The 10272-nt window shown below is 45.7% G+C and overlaps 1 protein-coding gene across 2 annotated transcripts in view; it reads right to left on the reverse strand.

Annotated features, from left to right (window-relative positions):
• Window positions 1-10272, reverse strand: part of DTD1 (D-aminoacyl-tRNA deacylase 1) — a 191226-nt gene that overhangs the window by 52790 nt on the left and 128164 nt on the right. The window lies entirely within an intron of this gene.

Below are 10272 nucleotides of genomic sequence, written 5' to 3' on the forward strand. Positions count from 1 at the left end.
AGGAAGGAAGGAAGGAAGGAAGGAAGGAAGGAAGGAAGGAAGGAAGGGAAAGAAAGAAAGAAAGAAAGAAAGAAAGAAAGAAAGAAAGAAAGAAAGAAAGAAAGAAAGAAAGAAAGAAAGAAAGAAAAGAAAATTCATGAAGCCATTGCTATAGCTATGCAAGAAAACATGAAAATCTTACCCTTTTTGCAAAATACAAAATATGTTTTAATTGACTATTAATGTTACCAGTAAGGCTTCTCTGGTCAACAGTAGGCTAGCAGTAGGGACGGTTTTGAGGAGTCAAAAGTTTTACTTGGATTTTCCACTTAGTGGGGAGTAGGCACCCCTGACCTCCACATTGTTCGAGTCAAGTGTACTCTTTTACCTAAATTGAAATTTACAACACCACAGGTTGGCCTATCTTGCTATTTTTAAAAGACTGTGATATCTCCCTTCTAAAAACCTTTCAGGATAAACAATAAAGAAAAAATAAAGCCCTAAATGCCTCAGTCAGTTCAGATTTACTCCTTCTACAAGTTAGAAAGCAGACCCCGGACAAGTCCATGGGCCTCCCGTGAGACCCAGCAGCCACCTGCGTAGTCGTATGTGTCTCCTGGTGAGAGTCGGATCCCAGTGAGGAGGGGCCAGTGTGACACGATGCTGCTTCCCCAACCAGTCAGACCCCACGTGCCACAAACCTGCATCCAGACACACTGTGGAGCTCGAGTTCCTTCCTCAGTCTTAAAACATTATTTCCCCTTTCTGGGAAGTAGGGAAATGTTACAGCCTTTTCTTTTTAAGGAGAGAATCCAAATGCTTCTGGGATATCAAAGAGTTCAGATCCTGAAGCAATATTTGGAGGAAGTGCGTGAAACAAACCACATGGGTTACATTTGCTGCAAAACACACATGGTTCTAAAACAGATGAAGAAGGCACCATTGAAACATGCTGGGTGTTGGTGAATCCAAATGCCTGAAAAGTAGTTTGAAGCTTCTAGCAAACCAAGAGCACAGCAGGATTGGCCTTTCCTTAGCACAAACTCTTAACAGTACAGTAAGTGGGTCCAACCTCAAATCACTCAATTTGTGTTTCAAACATGACATAAACTAAGCCCAAACAAGAGTCAGTGCCAATAACAGACTCCAGGTACACCCTGAATATCTGCACGCTGGAGACTCAGCACCCGAATCCTCCCAAGATAAAGCAGCGTGGGACACGAACTTGTTGTTTGCGCACAACATGAAGCCTATGAATGACAACCTGACACATGAGCCTTTATGGGAAACGTTTCCATCTGAGTCCAAAGAATTTGTCACTAGGGGTGCAAGTAAAATGAGCATTGCCAACTTTTGGCTAGTCATCATTTTATAGATTACATCCACAGAAAATCCCAGAGTTTCATTTTAAACAATGGTTTCCATCTCTTACCCTACCATAATAGAAATGCCAATTGTCTGCCTTACTTTGTGATTTGGTTTAATTTAGCCTCCTCTTCTGATGTTTCTCAGTCGTATGGCCATCCCACCCCAAACGCACCCGATCTCATCTGATGCTTCTCGGACCGTGAATGCTGTAGCCCAATATACGGCCAGACACCACTTAGCAACCACCGCGGGACAGGGAGCCTACACAGGGAGCCTTCGAAAGGCCACATCCGAAGATGAAGCAGATATGCAGAAGAGCTCCCCAGCTGCTAGGGTGGGTGAGGAGGCTGACTCAGCCTGCAGCACACCATCAAAAACAGGGGCCCCAGTCAAGGGAGTGACCTGGGGGAGCAGGCACCCTTCCACAAGGTCCCTGGAGTACCAGTTCAGGGACAGGGCTTGCCGTGTTCTGATTCTGGGGGAATGGGGTGGGGGGGGGGGGGAACAGTGTATGACAGGAGTTGGTCACTATCTAGGACTCAGGGATGACACCCACTCAGGGGTGGACCAATGGCAGATGCAGCAAAGGCAGAGTCCCAGCTGGCCCAGCCTAGTGACCAAAGTCAGGGTTGGTCCTCAGGTTGTCACTGAGATGCAAGCGGGGACAAGAAGGCCTGCGCAGCCTAGGATCTAGGAAAGTCCTGGGCACTAGAATCAGAGACTTCTTAAAAGCACTGGACAATAGACATCAGTTCATACCACCAATGTCACATCACCAAACACAGGGGTTTGGCTGAAGGGGCAGGAGTGTTGGCACCCGGTCTCTCCTTGGGGTATTGAAGGTATCACCTATTGAAAGAAATGTTCTAGTTGAAATAGGAAATTAGTTTTGCCTTGAGGAGATATTTTTAAAGCTTCTCCAGGACTTGGATGATTCATCAAAACTAATCTTCTTACCTGCTCCTCATCTGAGAAAGATACCAAGAGAAGGGGCCTCAGTGCTCCTAAAGGACAGCCTCACTGTGTCCCACCTAGAGGATGGCCTTGAACCTGGTTCCAAGCAGCACTGCAAGAGGTGATGTCCGTCAACTCCACCATCCTGGATCTGTGCTTCTTCAGAAGCCTACATGCACGGGGGCCACAGAAATGAACAAAGGAAAAAAACCACTTATCCTAACTAGTCTCCTCTACCTGTGAAGAGTAGAGTCAATGAAAAGTCGTAAAACTAGCTCTAAGGAGAAGCGAACTTGAGGTAAAAGAGAATTATCTCCATAGCAAGAAATCATCAGCACAGAATGTGGGGATTTATATTAATAAAAACAGCTTGAACACAACTCTCACAGCCATGCATGAGAACAAGAAGCCTGATAAAACAGTACCCCAGATCAGAGGAAATAAATAAACATACAAGTGGCTGGAAATGAGAAAACCAAAAAGGTTATTTGGTCCAAAAATACATATCTAGTACAGCCTTCTTGTTTCGCAGGTTAGAAAACCAGGTCCTAAGAGGTTAAATGATTTGGCAAAATAATTTACTCTGTGTTTACCCAATAGACCCCCCTTTCTCATCCTGCCTTTCCTTTGACCCTAACAATGATGAGGAAGGGTGGATAGGCCTCACAGTCACCCCCATCTGACAGATGGTAAGCTAAAGCTTGCAGACCTTTGGGCCTTCCAGGTCACGTCTCCAGGAGACAGTGGAGTACAGGCTGGAGGTCAGGGCTCCTCAGGTCAGACCAGGCTCTGGATGAGAACCCAGACCATGCTGGGCTCTGGGCAGCTCACCTGTGTGAAGGCAATGGCACATCTAAGGAGGACCAGCTCTATCCACAACCATGCCATGTCGCAACAGGAAAGCAAAGTGAGGGTATAACCCACCCTTGAGGACTTGAGAACATCACATGCTGCCGAAGACACTGAATGGTCTTCAGTGCAGTCTTCAAGAATGGGGATAACTACATGAGCAGAGAGAAACCTTAGTCTAGAGAAAGTGCACAAATGAGGAACCAAGGTAAGTAAAAGAATGTCCAGGGAAGACCAATGCAGAAAAAAACAGCCTAAGGCTTGACAAAGGAGGAATGGAGGGTATGGGCAGAAGATGAAGATGGGGACGTGAACCCAGACTGAAGATCCTCCAAATCCTTTTCTGTACACCAGGGATCTGCTCCAGTCTCTGGACCAAAAACAGTGGGCAGCTCAACCAGCACAGACACCCACAGCCACTACCATCCTGTCAGGTCCCTTCCAGGGAAGAATATTTCTAAAGGAAGCAGGACACGCTGTTGGGCTAGCTCATCCAATCAAACTGGAGAACCAAGCGCTCAAGCATTCATAGAAACCCTGGGAAGATTTTAACAAGGCGACATTTCTGAAGGAGCAAAAAGGTTTGGGGAAGAAAACAGCAATCTAAAAATAAAGCCTTTTAAAGTCACTAGGTATACACCTATAAAGTCAGACACTACATGAAACAGCTCCTGAAATGTCAAGAGGACACCCACTAGAAAGAAAGAACAGTTGGCAGAGGAACACAAAAAAGGCATCTTTTAAAGACTGACCTCTGCAAAAGATGCCCGGAGGGCCAGGCTTGGCAGGAGGCCATGGGACGGCAGCAGAGGCTGTGGCGAGCCCTGGGAACAGCTCTCCAGCAGCCCCTTCTGGCCAAGGCCAAAGGAACAGAAGGAAGGCTGGGAAAGTGGAAACCTAGGACAGGGAAGGGAAAGAGAACAGGTTAAAATGGTAATCCCATTACAGTGAGATCTGGTGACAGTCAAACCATGAAAGCCTTACCAGATGCCTCTGATGAAAATGGTACCTTATGTGGCACGGTGAGGAGGGGAGTCTGTACATGAAAGGATTTGGAGGGGCTGAAGGAAGAAAAGATTCCAGTGTCCACACAGCTACTGGTAAAGTGGGTTCCGTGAGGGCCATGTAAGGTCATGACTGTTCTATGCTTAGAGCAAGTCACACTAGAGAAGTATCTGGCAAGCCTGTGGATCCCAAATATGTGCATTTGGGGGTTTTATTTCCACTGGGGACCTGTGAAGACACAGTGGGCCCACTGCGACTTTATTAAAAAGCCTATGGGAGAGAATTACCTTAATTATGGCATGCGTCTCCATTGTTAAGGTTTCGTTTTCATATGAGATCTTGGGTCGAGCTCCATGCTGACTTATGATCCAGTGATTCCATGGCAAATGAATAGCCAACTAAAACTCACGTGAGAGAGACTGCTGCAGGAGCAAGGACAGTCTTGTTGACATCTGGTCACGGGATCAGAGTCACTACTTCATCCTTGCTTCTCCCTCACCCCACCGCCCCCCACAACACACACAGACAAAGTACTTATGAAAATGACATCACATGTGTTCTTTGGTCACAAAGGCAAGAATTTCAAAACACAATTGCTAATGTTTACGAGCTGATTCCTGTGCTAATCCCTGTGGAGAGCACAAAAAAGTACAAACAAGAACCCCTGGCTCAAGAAGTTTGGAAAGCGAAGACTTAATCACTGTAAAACAAAGATGAAACACTGGTAACAGTACACCACTGAACACTAGAGTCTCTAAGTACTCTAAGGAAAAACCCATACAGAATGGAGCTGATGAAGAAATATTTGTGGAAGAAGTTGGATTTTTTTGAGATGGAGTCTCCCTCTGTCACACAGGCTGGAGTGCAGTCATGTCATCTTGGCTTACTGCAACCACTTCCACCTCCCAGGTCAAGCAATTCTCCTGCCTCAGCCTCCCGAGTAGCTGGGATTACAGGCACATGCCTCCTGACCCCTGGCACCCCCTACCCCGGCCTCCCGGCTAATTTTTATATTTTTAGTAGAGACGGGGTTTCCTCATGTTGTCCAGCCTGGTCTCAAACTCCTGACCTCAAGTGATCCTCCTGCTCCAACCTCCCAAAGTGTTGGGATTATAGGCGTGAGCCACTGCGCCCAGTCTGAGCTGATGCTTAAAGAAGGTTTCTACCTAAATAAGCACAATGAAGAAGGAAGGACTTCAAAACAACCCAGATACCACCCTTGACCTAGAAAGAGGACTCTGAGCAAGAACAGCTCATGAGAAAAAAATTTACACCAGATCATGATTTTTAAAAAACACTGTCCTGACACTTCTGCTTCTGTCCAAGATGGATCAACAGGAACCAAATTTATCCTCACACCATTACACTGAAGTTAAAAAAAAAAAAAAAAAAAAAAAAAAAAGACAAACCTAAGACAATAATTGTTAAGACACAGGACCTCAGGCAACAAAGGCTAGGAAACAACAAGCCAGGTAAGCCCCATGGGAGCTCCATCTGACCGCCTAGGGAGAGTTCACAGGTCACAGTATGAGAGGGAAACCAAGGCAGAGGCTGGAGGACTTCCTGAGTAAAGGAGATGGAATTGAGAGTCCCGGAGGCCACTCAGCTAAAGCACTCAGGATACAGTACTGGAGAGGAGAGAGCTGCACAGAGGGAGAACGGTGGAGTTGTGCAGAAGGCCCCTGGGGCATCCAGCTGAGTACTAAGCAGGTAAAGAAACTACACAAGATCAGAAAAAGATTAGTGCTTACAACACCTCCGCTCACACGGGGCTGAGAATAGTGCCTGATCCCACCACTCCACGGAGCTCAGGAAGGACTCGCTGCAGCAGTGGGAAGAATTAGTCCTACTAAGCACTGCTCCAGACTCACCTAATAAATCATAAGATCCAGACCCAAAGTAACCAAAGTGATTTCAAGTAACTTAACGAAAAGCTCAAGAATTGTCATAGGAATACAAGAGTATCCAGTACCCATCAAGGCAAAAACTGTCTGCCCAACCTCCTTAACCCTCAAATGGCCAAAGGAGAGAACACAAGGAAAACAGGCCCATGATTCAACTCACTCTCAGAGCCCCTTCCTGGCTCTACAGAGGAGGCATGTGGCCCTGGTGGCACTACCATCCAGGGCCAGAGGCATGTCACTGTCCAATCACATTGGTAACACCAGCCACTATCAGCCACCTGCATTTAAGGGCTGTTGACTGAGAACTAGTACAGTGAATCCTTCCTAAGCTACAGGCAAGTCTTAATTATACAGTCATTTCTAAAGTTGATATAATTTAAAATAATTAAGGTATTCACTTTTACATTTTATAAAGCTTATTATCTTATTAAATACCATTCTGTTTCATGTGGTAGAATTTTATTAGAAACACCAGACTTATGAATAATAAACTGACTGATTAAAGATTTGAATGAGAGTAATCCCTGAGATAATTTTAAACAAGGGGCATATTTTACATATGAATTCTTAACAACACGGTCACTATTTACCTTCAAACACTGTCAATTTAAAAAAAATCATCAGAATATGCTTGAAAGATTCTGAAAATATAATGTCATTTTTTATTTTCTCAAAAACTCGATTTTTTATGAAATGATCTTATATAGATTTATTTCATAAAACTGAATTTACATAGTTTTAATAGAAAATTTTATCAGGATAAGACATGATACCTAACCTCTCAGTTTTATCAAAATTTCTGGTTTTAGGATGAATAACCTAAACTGATCTTCATAACTAGGGTGACCACATGTTCTGGTTTGCCCAGGACAATCAAAGTTCATACCTCTTGTCCCCTTCATTCTCAATAATACTCCCAAATATAGACAATATATCATAAGGCTGCCCTATTCATAATGGAAGTGAACACATGGTGCTCTCAGAAGTCAGCAAATCCTCAAATACAAGTAGAATAAGTTATTTACCCTAATACATTCTAAAATCAAAAATGAAATTAGGAGTAAGCCCCAAAGTTTCCAGATTGCCTGTTTTCTAATGGTTTTCCAGGCATTAAAAACAAACCCCACTCACAAAGTGTCCCACCCCTCCCTGACCTCTAATTTTTGGGCATGAAGGCAAGTTCGAACATCCTTGTCAGCTGCTTCCATTCCCTGTTTTCAACTGTCAGGTTCCCCAAGATAATTTTTATACCAAGTACATCTGGGTATTATAAATTGCATCATGGGAACATTTAATTTACACAAATTCAACTACCTGGCACTCCGATCAAAAAGGATAACTCCAGACGGGCGGATCACGAGGTCAGGAGATCGAGACCATCCTGGCTAACACGGTGAAATTTCATCTCTATTAAAAAAAAAAAAAAAAATACAAAAAACTAGCCGGGCGAGGTGGCAGGCACCTGTAGTCCCAGCTACTCGGGAGGCTGAGGCAGGAAAATGGCGTAAACCCGGGAGGCAGAGCTTGCAGTGAGCTGAGATCCGGCCACTGCACTCCAGCCTGGGCGACAGACCAAGACTCCATCTCAAAAAAAAAAAAAAAAAGGATAACTCCAATCAGCCTAGGTATTCTGCCCCCAACAATTGCCCTTAGTGACCATCTGCCCACAGGTGATGACCATGGAGGACTGCTCAACCATTTGGTGAGACCTGGGGACAGAACTTGCCAGTTTCAGACATAGCCATGATCTGCACCTTTAGGAGCCAGGTGGATGGTTAGTAAAGGTTCTTTCAACACCTTCGAGAAAGAAATGGAAGGAGGTATAGAGAGTAATACAGAAATAATGACCATGAGGAAGGGAAACGGCAACCATGTTTACCCAAACATGATGATGATGATGAAGAGGAAGAGAAGCTGCAGTTCATGATATGATTACATCACCCTGGGTACTTACCACATTGACTTACATAAACGCACCTTTCTGTGCAGGGCTGCCAGTATAAAACTCTGGGCTTTGCAAGGAATTTGCAAAGGGGGGGATCATATTTATTGATCACATTTAGTGTGTACAATTATTTTCAAAGGGTCTTATTCTATGACAGAGGCTGGGAAATAACACACTCTGTACATCAATATGCTTGCAAAACATGTGAAGACCGAGAGTCTGAGCTAGTCTAACAGCAAGCACTGTTGTCCTAGAGGCAGGCAGAGATAGCCCCAGAAGTTCTACACAAAGAAGGGATGCAGCGGTGGCAATCGATTAAGTGGGGAGGAAGGCCAGTCTTGAAGCTATATTCGCATTGCAAACCCATCGCTTTTACTTAACACAAAATACCTGTATTTTGAGCAGCCTTCAGAACTGATGGAGATGACAGGAGGTATGGGCACTCCTGCTGCCACCACGGGGGCAGGTGGGAGGGCAGTATCTCCTTACATTGACAGCAGCGCTAGAAAAGATTGCCCTCTAAGCCAGTGCTGCTCAAAGAAAGGGCAACAGACCACTGTCTGCCCTGAAGTATAAAAATGGGAGTGTTTAGAAATGTTTATAGCAGTTTGTGGACAGGCATGGTGGCTCATGCCTATAATCTCAGCACTTTAGGAGGCTAAGGCGGGTGGATCACTTGAGGTCAGGAGATTGAGACCAGGCTGGCCAACATGGTGAAACCCCATCTCTACTAAATATACAAAAATTAGCCAGGTGTGGTGGTGCATGGCTGTAATCCCAGCTACTTGGGAGGCTGAGGCATGAGAATCACTTGAACCAGGGAGGTGGAGGTTGCAGTGAGCTGAGATCATGCCACTGCACTCCAGCCTGGGCGATAGAGTGAGACTTTGTGTCCAAAAAAAAAAAAGAAATACACACACACACACACACACACACACACACACACACGTACGTTAATAATTACCTATTTTACCTTCTTTATATAACACATCTTTGATCCAGTGTGTACTGTATACCCACAGCACATCTCAATTGGGACCAGGCACATTTCAAGAGGCAGAAAAATGGCCCTGTCTCCCCAAGCTCCTGACCACCCCCTAGTGCACAGGCCCAAAGCCCTGCCCACTCATGGAGAGTTGGTAACACTGGTGCGTTCTGGAAAGGTGCCCCTCACACCACACCCTCACCGGACACACTCACAAGGAGACCTTAGTCCTGGGAGACCTGCAAGCTAGTCGGAGAGTTACCAAGGGACAGGTCCCCTCTACTCTTCTCTTCAGCTGATCTGAGAAGGAAGCAGCATAAGGACCTGTGTGTGTGTGTGTGTGAGAGAGAGAGAGAGAGAGTGTGTGTGTGTGTGTGTGTTATCATGCACTCTAAGAGTTTCTACGGTAAAGCCCACTTGTCCAGAGAGAAAAGAACCAGCCCTAAGACTCACCCTCAGTAGTGGACCATGAGCCTGTAACACATGATGCCCGAGGAGTCTTTCTTGTGAACAGCAGCCACCAGTTCACCTTGAAAAGAGCCACTCACCCTTCCAGGTGATTAGTGCTTGCTCCCTTTAGAGTCTGGTGCTGCTGTACTGCACAGTATCCTGTGGCCAGAGAAGCTGGCACGTTTCCAAGACACCCACCACCACAGTTTGGTATCTTGGGTAAGACCAGGTGCATATATGAGTGAGCACACAGGGTGAGTCCCAGACACAGAGCACTCAAGGTATAATCTTGTCTACTGCAGTCCGTCCAGGGTTGCTTTACTTAAACAACAACTGTGTGTGGCTTTAAACAGTTAAGGGGGTTGTTTAAATGGAAAAAGCCTTGAAATGAGACCAAACAGGTCTCTGCTTTTCCCTGAACTGATGATCATGTGCTTTATTTATCCAACAAAACTCTCCTTCTGAATATAACTGAAATCCTGACCATGTCCAAGGGAGCGAAGGAAATATGAGTCGTCTGTGTCTTGTTTTTCTAAGACCAGCCGAGCGGGTGCAAAAGAACCAGCGGGTAGGCAAGTGTAACAGCAAAACTGCACAGTTTATTTTGGTAACCTAAGGTGTGCGGGAGAAGTCTGTCGGCCTCCGGCAAAGGAGGCCGGCAGAGTTCCCCCGCGGTGGGGCTCTCGGACGGACTTCCCACAGTCCCGACATCCCGACAGGACTGGGGCTGTAAGAGGGCCGCATGGCTGTGAGAAGGCCGCGTGGCTCAATGGCGGAGAGCAGCTTTTCTAGGAGTGGGAGGGCAATAGGTGGGGCATGGGCGTGTCAGGGGC

Source organism: Piliocolobus tephrosceles, chromosome 20, assembly GCF_002776525.5.
Source record: "Piliocolobus tephrosceles isolate RC106 chromosome 20, ASM277652v3, whole genome shotgun sequence".
In the NCBI taxonomy this organism is placed as follows: Eukaryota; Metazoa; Chordata; class Mammalia; order Primates; family Cercopithecidae; genus Piliocolobus; species Piliocolobus tephrosceles.